Genomic DNA, 10,230 nt, shown 5'->3' with positions numbered 1-10,230 from the left:
TTAATTTTGTCAGAGCACTTTGAAAAAGTGGTATGTGGTATCTGGAAAGCTGATATTACGTGTGGAGATTACAGACAAGCTTTATCTAAGGAAATCTGGCTCTCGAAGTTCTGAGAGTTGTGCCTCTTCGGTTTTCGAACAAGCAATCCCGTCGAGGATCTGACTCTCGAGATTCGGAAAGCGGTGCTACTCCGGTTTTTGAGAAAGTAATTATGTTGGGAGTCTTTTCTCGAATGTGAGTAAAGGTTGGTCGTTCTTGCCAACCTGTCTTGCCACAAAACACGGAGGTCGACACACATAGGGACTTTCCAGTTGTCAAGCAGTGGTGCTGTTCCTTTACCCTTATGGGTAATAGTAGGGTAGCTGGCACTTCGAAATTCTCGTGCCTAAACTTTGTCAGAGATCTTTGACAAAGTTATATGTGGTACCCGAGGAGTTGATGGTGCATATGGAGAGCGGTGATTGATCAGTAAGATTCACGTGCTTTCTACTTCACCAGAAATCTTCGACAGATTGCCCGTAATTTCCGCAAAGCTGATTGTGCATGTGACAGGTGCTGATGAGGCTGCAAAAGCAGGTGCTTCTTCGATTTCTGAGATCGGCCCTCGTGGTCTCTGAGCAGCCCAGCTTTTGAGAAAGCAAACGCCTCTTCGATTTCTGAAGCTCCGTCGAGTGCAGATTTTTATAGAGGCTGGCATTAAGTTCCACAGCACACTTGAATCTCTACCAGTAGAAGCTCATTTCTTGCACTTCTAAGATCTTGATTTGTCTGACCTCTTCCTTCTTCAACACATTTGAAAATGTCTGGACCCTCCGACCGTCGTTTTGACTTGAACCTTGGAGAAGAGACAGCCATGCCTTCTCCAGACAACATATGGCGCCCATCCTTCATATCCCCTACTGGTCCTCTTACCGTTGGGGATTCTGTGATGAAGAATGATATGACCGCTGCAGTGGTGGCCAGGAACCTTCTCACTCCCAAAGATAACAGACTACTTTCCAAACGGTCTGATGAGTTGGCTGTTAAGGACTCTCTGGCTCTTAGTGTTCAGTGTGCAGGTTCTGTGTCTAATATGGCCCAACGCCTATTTGCTAGAACCCGCCAAGTTGAATCATTGGCTGCTGAAGTGATGAGTCTCAAACAGGAGATTAGAGGGCTCAAGCATGAGAATAAGCAGTTGCACCGGCTCGCCCATGACTATGCTACAAACATGAAGAGGAAGCTTGACCAGATGAAGGAATCTGATGGTAAGGTTTTACTTGATCATCAGCGGTTTGTGGGTTTGTTCCAAAGGCATTTATTGCCTTCGTCCTCTGGGGCTGTACCTGGTAATGAAGCTTCAAATGATGAACCTCCAATGCCTCCTCCTTCTGGGGTTTTGTCAAGTACTGAGGCTCCGGATAACCACCCTCCGGTGCTTTCTCTTTCTGGGGCTCTACCGACTGCTGAGACTTCCCCTAAGCAACCTTTGTGAAGGCTCCCTTTTGTTTGTTTATTTTGACTCATGTATATGTACATATTTGTGGCTTATCGAAAATATTAATAAATAAGCTTTGCTTCATTTCAACATATTGTGTTAAATACACCAAAGCCTTCTTCATAAAGTTCTTTGAATTTTTGCTTTTGTTGAAACCTGTATTGTTGAAGCTTTGTGAGTGAAGCATGTAGTTTGAGGTAGTGTTCCCTTAATTTCCCGAGTGAGGAAAACTTCTCGGTTGGAGACTTGAAAAATCCAAGTCACTGAGTAGTCACGAACTTTTGAGTACCAAGGCGTAGTAGCATATGGTGGGAGTCCCCCAAGTCTCTAGTCGAGGGAGTTGACGAATGAGGTGTCTTGCTAATAGTCCATGTCGTAAGTACCAAAACTTCATTCTTTTGTTTTCTAAGTGGTAGCCCCGGACTTTTTCTTCATAGATTTTGTTGATGAAGGTTGCTAGGCCCGAATAAGTGGAATTGCAGAAGGTGTAACCGTTGGTGCATTAACATCATAATGGAAGCATCACAATGATGGAAGCATCACAATGATGAAAGCATCATAATGATGAAAACACCATAATGATGAAACATCATAATGATGTTTCTTTGGTGGAATTGTTTTTCATTTCCCCTAACAACCGGAATTGTTTTTCAACATAACACCATCATCTGTAGGTCGAATCACAAAGTTGTCTTCATGAAAGTTGTTCGTTAATTCCTTAACTACAACATATCCAAATTGGAGAGCCATCGGAGCAGTACAACTCCAGAAATCCAGGTATGATGAGTGACTGTTTATCATTTGTCTGTCAACCCGTCAGATTTGTTGTGAGCTTTGAAACTCTATTTTCTCTTGCTCAGATCAGCATGCTTTCTTCATTGAAGTTGTTCCTCAGCTTGTGAACTACAACATATCCAAATTTGAGATCCCTCGGAGCTGTATAACTCAAGAAACTCAGGTATGATGAATGACTGGTTATTATTTTTCTGTCAACCCGTCAGATTTGTTGTGAGCTTCGAAACTCCATTTTCTCTTGTTCAGATCGGTATGCTTTCTTCATTGAAGTTGTTCCTCAGCTTGTGAACTACAACATATCCAAATTTGAGATCCCTCGGAGCTGTATAACTCAAGAAACTCAGGTATGATGAATGACTGGTTATTATTTTTCTGTCAACCCGTCAGATTTGTTGTGAGCTTCGAAACTCCATTTTCTCTTGTTCAGATCGGTATGCTTTCTTCATTGAAGTTGTTCCTCAGCTTGTGAACTACAACATATCCAAATTTGAGATCCCTCGGAGCTGTATAACTCAAGAAATTCGGTATGATGAATGACTGGTTATTATTTGTCTGTCAACCCGTCAGATTTGTTGTGAGCTTCGAAACTCCATTTTCTCTTGTTCAGATCGGTATGCTTTCTTCATTGAAGTTGTTCCTCATCGACTCTTTCATAACATATCAAAAATTCAGGATGAACTAACGGTTAAATATTTCCAGATCTGCGAAACATCACAACAGCTTCGAAATCTGCAAGAAGCCGACTATCATGTTTGGAGCTTCAACACTTTAATTTCCGTCGCTCAAACAGAAATGGTTCCTTCTTGAAAGTTGTTCATATGCTCAAGAACTATAGGGTGTCCAAAATTCAGCTCCATTGGAGAAGAGCAGAGGTTGCAGAAATTTGATAGATGAAAGGAGGCGGAAGAGGGAGAGAGAGAAAAAGTCTCTTGGGTTGGATTTCTATTTTGGGGCAGATTCCAATTTTTGTAGCACCTTCATTATTGATGAATTGCTTGTACTTTTGTCCATTATGAAATTTGGGACTTTGGCTTGTTGTTGGATCTATTATAATATGTTTGGGAACATATATAAGTGAATAAATAAGAAGGAAAATTTTGGGCCCTTGTGGGTGTAAAACAAAAAATGTTTATGTTTACCCAAGTGTTTTTGTACAAGTTCAAGGGCATCTTGGGTTTTGTGAACAAAATTTGTTTATTTGGAGCAAGGTTTTGTGTTGAAGCTTTGTAGGTGAAGCTTTGGTGTTGAAGCTTTGTGGGTGAAGCTTTGGAGGTGAAGCTTTTCGGGTGAAGCTTGTTGGGTGAAGCTTTTTAGGTGAAGCTTTGTGGGTGAAGCTTTTTAGGTGAAGCTTTTCGGGTGAAGCTTTTTGGGTGAAGCTTTTTAGGTGAAGCTTTTCGGGTGAAGCTTTTTGGGTGAAGCTTTTTTAGGTGAAGCTTTGATGGTGAAGCTTTTTGGGTGAAGCTTTTTAGGTGAAGCTTTTTGGGTGAAGCTTTTTAGGTGAAGCTTTGATGGTGAAGCTTTTTGGGTGAAGCTTTTTAGGTGAAGCTTTTTGGGTGAAGCTTTTTTAGGTGAAGCTTTGATGGTGAAGCTTTTTGGGTGAAGCTTTTTAGGTGAAGCTTTTTGGGTGAAGCTTTTTAGGTGAAGCTTTGATGGTGAAGCTTTTTGGGTGAAGCTTTTTAGGTGAAGCTTTGTGGGTGAAGCTTTGGAGGTGAAGCTTTTCGGGTGAAGCTTTTTAGGTGAAGCTTTTCGGGTGAAGCTTTTTGGGTGAAGCTTTTTTAGGTGAAGCTTTGATGGTGAAGCTTTTTGGGTGAAGCTTTTTAGGTGAAGCTTTTTGGGTGAAGCTTTTTGGGTGAAGCTTTTTAGGTGAAGCTTTGTGGGTGAAGCTTTGGAGGTGAAGCTTTTCGGGTGAAGCTTTTTGGATGAAGTTGTTTTTTTTTTTTTTTTTTTTTTTTTGGCGCTTGACACGGTCTTCATTTGCTTGTTTTGTAGTGACTGTGGAAGACGGATTGCTTTCTGATTGAGAAGGGTTCTGGCATCGCTTGCTATGAATGTAAAAGAGTGAAGGCTGAGTTGGCTAAATTACCTCTTTATTGAATTCATTGCCAAATGGCCTTCATTACATAGGATGCCGAACGGCTATAGCTTAACACTTGTACATCGTGAGTCTATTTGTAGTAGTACTTCAAGTGATCAGCGTTCCATGGATGGCCAAGGGTCTTGCCATCAGAGCTTCTAAGTGTGTAAGAGCCAGGGCGACTGATGCCAATGACTTCATACGGTCCATCCCAGTTTGGACTAAGTGTGCCTTCACTCGGGACTCTGTCGCAGAGTAATCTTTTCTTTAAGACCCAGTCTCCTATTTTGAAAGAACGAGGCTTGACCCTAGAGTCATAATAGTTGGAGATGCGCTGCTTGTAGGCGACATTCCTCAAGTGAGCTTGGTTTCTGTGTTCCTCGACTAAATCCAAGTTGAGGGTGAGTTGTTTGTCATTTTCACTTTGAATGTAGTTCTGGACTCGGAATGTTGCTTGCTCGAGCTCAACAGGGACAACCGCCTCTGTGCCAAAGGCAAGTGAGAATGGAGTTTCTCCTGTTGAAGTCCGATATGAAGTGCGATATGACCAAAGAACTTGGGGTACAAATTCTGGCCAACAACCTTTAGCTTTGTCCAAGCTGGTTTTCAAAGTGCGCTTGATTATTTTGTTGATGGCCTCAACTTGTCCATTAGACTGGGGATGAGCTGGAGAGGCAAAGCATAAGTTGATGTTGAACTTAGAGCAGAACAACCTGAACTTCTTGTTGTCGAACTGTCGCCCATTGTCAGTGACTATCGCATTGGGAATGCCGAATCTACAAAGGATGTTCTTCCACACGAAGTCTTCTATCTTTGCCTCAGTAATGGTTGCCAAGGGTTCTACTTCGGCCCACTTTGTGAAGTAGTCCACTGCAACGACTGCGTAACAGACTTTGCCCTTCCCTGCCGGCATTGGGCCGATCAAATCAAGTCCCCACTGGGCGAAGGGCCAAGGGCTGATCATAGGAGTAAGAGGCTCTGGAGGGGAATGAGGAATAGTTGCATATCGTTGACATTTGTCACATGAGCGGGATACTTTGATGGCATCCTGGTGGAGTGTTGGCCAGTAATATCCTTGGCGAAAAAGTCTTGTGTGCTAGGGACCGAGATCCAGCATGATCTCTACAGACTCCCTCATGTATTTCCCGAAGGACGATTTCCGCCTCGGCAGGCTTAAGACACCTTAAGTATGGCAGGCTAAAACCTCGCTATTGTGGCGATACCCTTGACGCGGGTTTGACCCACTGCATTGACTGCCTGGGGGCGAGCGCTATTGTGGCGATACCCTTGGTTATCGGGATAGTGTCCCTTACTCTTTTTACTGAAAGGAGAGTGGTGAGGATGGAAATCCTTCCTCTTGCCTTGAAATTGATATGTCTGTTGATTCGGTGAAGCATTATGCAAGGCATGGGGAGGTGCCACTGCTGTTTGGAAAGTCGAGGTCTTCTCATTTAGGTGAGTCTGGCTTCCACCTCCCACTTGTTGATAAAGGATGGTTGTAGGGGGTTTCTCCTGATATGTCTTTGCCTCGGCGGAGGCATGGTTATAAGCCTGCGCCATCACCTCAGAGTAAGTCTTCCAAGTATTGGCATTGATCATGTATTTAAAGAAACAATCACGTAGGCCTGCCGTGAAGGCTTTGAGGGCAGTCTTGTCGTCTGCCTCGGCACACCGGGAGTATTCATGGCTGAAGCGGCCAGCATACATACGTAATGACTCGTCTGGCTTCTGGCGGATAGTGTACAGGTCATCTGCAGAGTGCAAGCGATCGGTTTGGAAAATGTGTTGGGAAACAAATAGTTTCCTCAATTCCTCAAATGAGTCTACCGTCTCAGGTGTAAGACGACAATACCAATTTAGAGCTCTGCCAGAGAGGGTGGAGGGGAAGAGAAGACATCGCTCTTCGTCGGTGTGCATCCGGTATGCCATGGTGGACTCAAAGAGGTTAAGGTGCTCAATCGGGTCCTCTTTTCCAGTATAAAGTTGCAAGCCAAGCTTTTGCTTTGTCTTTGCTTGAAGGGGGGTGTTGAGGATCCTCCTTGTAAGAGGGCCAGGCCTGGGTTGGTTCCAGTCAGGTATTTCAGCCTGACGTTCAGCCTTCAACTTGTTTACTTCCTCAAGAAGTTGTAGGACAAGGGGGTCCTGAGCGGAGTTATGTGTCACTGGAGCTTTCTTTCGTAAATCTCCATCTCCTATTGGAATTAGGAAGGTTTGATCAAGGGCATGTGATTTTTCCCTGGACTCGCTGTACTGGCTTCCAGGGTATGTCTGTCGGAACACCTCTGAGTCCCCTGTACCCTCATGTCTCTCTAGGACTTGTTGCCCCTTCCCCAAATTGGTGGCCGGCTTGGGCCGTGGCAGGGGACCGAGTCTCTCAGAAATCCTTGGGTCATTGATCTTTGAGCTTATATGGATGGAATTCTCTCGACGTTGCTTCAGGAAATCCCGACAATCGCGAAATACGGCTTTCGATCCTTCTGCCCCTTCAGCAAAGAGGTGTCTCCCTCCACTTCTCATGGTTCGGGTCGAAGCAACTGGGTTAAGAGAAGCCTCATGTTGATTATCAAGTCGAGGGGTAATCTGTTCCCTATCAGGGATATCTATGTCGAATGCATGTGACCCTCCATGTTGGAGGGCACCCAGTTGATGGTTGACTTCCACGGGGGCAACAAGCTCTCCCACGGGGGCAACAAGCTCGCGTGTCTGAGCTTGCCTAGCTTTGTGGAGTGTCTCGAAGAGCTTCTCATATTGCTCCTGGAGGACCTCATTCCTCATTGCTATCTTGTTGTTCTGAGCTTCCAACTCATCGACTTTAGCTTGAAGAAGAACTCGTTTTCCTTCCTTCTTTCGTTGTTTCGCACTATGTGCAAGGGGGGTGTCATTCTGTGTGCTGTGGCTTCCTTCGCTTCCCATGTTGGAGAGGGATGCCTGATCAAAAGAAAGTGTACGAATGATAGAAACCAGCTTGACACAGCTGAAGAGAGTAGGAATAAGTGTCGTTTCCCACAGACGGCGCCAAATGTTGATGCACAAAATCAGCGAAGACTTTGGTACAACAGAAAGTGTCAGGTTTTGTGACCTTCGCTTGGTTGCTTGGTTGCTTCAGTCACTAGTGAGGATAAGTACGTAAATGAATAGAGACAGAGAAGCAAACACAGGATGTACGTGGTTCACCCAGATTGGCTACGTCCACGGAGTAGAGGAGTTCTTATTAGTAGTGAAGGGCTTACACAAGTACAAAGGATCATGCTCTCAATTTAGTGAGTTCTTGTGAATGATTTAACACAAAATGGCATTAGGCAATATTGTGGGGGAATGACCCCTATTTATAGAAAAACTTGTAGCTTTGTCACATTGACATGTGTCATGTTATGATTGGTTCTTGATGTTGACACGTGCTGCGCTCTGATTGGCTTCTAATCTTGACACGTGTCGAGTAGTGATTGGCCTCCTGGTCGGAGGGGAACTCTTCTGGGTCCTTGACAGTATAGCGTTGGCCGGTGCTCGGTAGTTTCGGGATTGGTCAAGTATGGTACAAACAAAGCTGAAAACTAAGAAAATAAGTGAAAAAATATAGTAGTAAGGCCCAAAACATTGTCATATGAGGTTCTACCGTCAAGAATATCAACGGAAAGTCTTACCTTAATTTTCAAAAGTTCACAGTGAGGTGAAGGTGAAAGGAAATAGATTTAAAGATGATTTGTGTACAAATTTGCAAAGCCAACTAAAAATCATGAGTGTTAACCCACGTTTTTTGTTAAAAATTCAATTCTTTTTTATTTTCACGAAATATTTTTCTTCAGCATTAAGAAAAACTTTATAAGTCATTTAGAAGCGATTTTACGATTTATTGAGCAATAAATGCATATTTAGTATAATATTTAAGCCGAAACAAAGAAAATAAGTGGAAAATATAGTAGTGAGAACCAAAACATTGTTAAAAACTTAAAATGGGGTCCACCCTCAAGAATATCAATGAAAAGTCATACCTTGATTTTTTTTTTTAAATTTCACAATGAGATGAAGGTGAAAAGAAATATATTGAACGATGATTCAAGTACGAATTTGCAAAACAACTAGAAATCGTTAGTGCTAACCCACTTTTCTTGTTAAAAATTCAAATTTTTTATTTTCGTAAAATATTTTCCTTGACCTTTAAGGATAACTTTATAAGGCATTTAGAAGTGGTTTTACGGTTTATTGAGTAATAAATGTTTGTTTAGTATGCTGAAAACTAAAGAAATAAGTGAAAAAAATATAGTAGCGAGCAAAAACATTGTCAAATGGGATTCATTGTCACATCCCAGTCTCGGCTCTGCCATAACACGTTATTGTTCGTTTTGGGCTTACCATTGCCTCATGGTTTTGTTTCTGGAAACTGACACAAGAACTTCTCAGTGGGTCACCCATCCTAGGAATGCTCTCGCCTAAACTCGCTTAACTTCGGAGTTTTGATGAAACCTAAAGCTAGTGAGTTCCCAAAAGGCCTCCTGCTATAGGGAGGTGGGCATGTACATATAAGGCACATCACCCTCTCTCCGTTAGTCGATGTAGGATCTTACATTCTATCCTCAAGAATATCAACGGAAAGTCTTACCCTAATTTTCAAAACTTCACAGTGAGGTGAAGGTGAATAGAAATAGATTGATCGATGATTTATGTACGAATTTGTTAAGCCGACTAAAAATCGTGAGTGTTAACCCACGTTTTTTGTTAAAAATTCAAATTTTTTTATTTCACAAAATATTTTTCTTAAGCTCTAAGGAAAACTTTATAAGGCATTTAGAAGTGGTTTTATGGTTTATTGATCAATAAATGTATATTTAGAATAATATTTAAGCCGGAAACTAAGAAAATAAGTGAAAAATATAGTAGTGGGGACCAAAACATTGTTAAAAACTTAAAGTGGGGTCCACCCTCAAGAATTTCAATGAAAAGTCTTACCTTAATTTTCAAAACTTCATGGTGAGGCGAAGTTGACAAGGAATAGATTGAACGATCATTTATGTATGAATTTGCAAAATCGATTAAAAACCGTAAGTGTTAAACCACGGTTTTTTTTTTTGCGAAAAATGCAAATTATTTATTTTTGTGAAACGTTGTCCATGACTATTAAGTAAAACTTTTTAAAGCATTTGGAAGCGGGTTTACAATTTATTGAGCAACAAATGTATATTTAGTAGAATAATTAAGCCGAAAACTAAAAAAAATGTAGTAGTGAGTCCCAAAACCTTGTTAAAATGGGGTTCCGCCCTCCACAATATCAACAAAAAGTCTAACCTTAATTATTAGGACTTCCAGGTGAGGCGAAGGTGAAAAGAAATAGATTGAACGATGATTTATATATGGATATGCAAAACCGACTAAAAACCGCAAGTGTTAAACCACTTTTTTTGTCAAAAATGCAAATTATTTTTTTTAGGGAAATGTTGTCCATGACTATTAAGTAAAACTTTTTAAGGCATTTGGAAGCGGATTTACGATTTATTGAGCAACAAATGTATATTTAATATAATAATTAATCCGAAAAATTAAAAAATAAATGAAAAATATATTGGTGAGGCAAAAAACATTGTCATATGGGATTCTACCCTCAAGAATATCAATGGAAAGTCTTACCTTAATTTTCAAAACTTCACGGTGAGGCGAAGGTGAAAAGAAATAGATTGAACGAAGATTTATGTATGGATTTGCAAAATTGACTGAAAACCATAAGTGTTAACCCATGTTTTTTTTGTAAAAAAATTCAATTTTTTTTTTCACAAAATATGTTTCTTGAGGATTAAGGACAACTTTATAAGGCATTTGGAAGTGGTTTAACGGTTTATTGAGCAATAATTGTATGTTTAGTATAATATAATAATATTTAAGACGAAAACTAAT

At 41.3% G+C, this 10,230-nt stretch overlaps 1 long non-coding RNA gene across 1 annotated transcript; it reads left to right on the top strand.

Moving 5' to 3' along the window:
* Window positions 1-2,114: 2,114 nt before the first annotated feature.
* LOC126610198 (uncharacterized) lies at window positions 2,115-4,222 on the top strand. Its single transcript, XR_007618424.1, has 7 exons — window positions 2,115-2,255; window positions 2,339-2,436; window positions 2,520-2,617; window positions 2,701-2,884; window positions 2,973-3,657; window positions 3,701-3,812; window positions 4,137-4,222. It is a non-coding gene; the product is annotated as an uncharacterized LOC126610198 (long non-coding RNA).
* The last annotated feature ends 6,008 nt before the right edge of the window (window positions 4,223-10,230 follow it).

The sequence above is a fragment of the Malus sylvestris genome, chromosome 17, assembly GCF_916048215.2.
Source record: "Malus sylvestris chromosome 17, drMalSylv7.2, whole genome shotgun sequence".
NCBI lineage: Eukaryota > Viridiplantae > Streptophyta > Magnoliopsida > Rosales > Rosaceae > Malus > Malus sylvestris.
The sequence above is the reverse complement of the archived record's forward strand: the minus strand, read 5'-3'. Positions and strand labels throughout refer to the sequence as shown.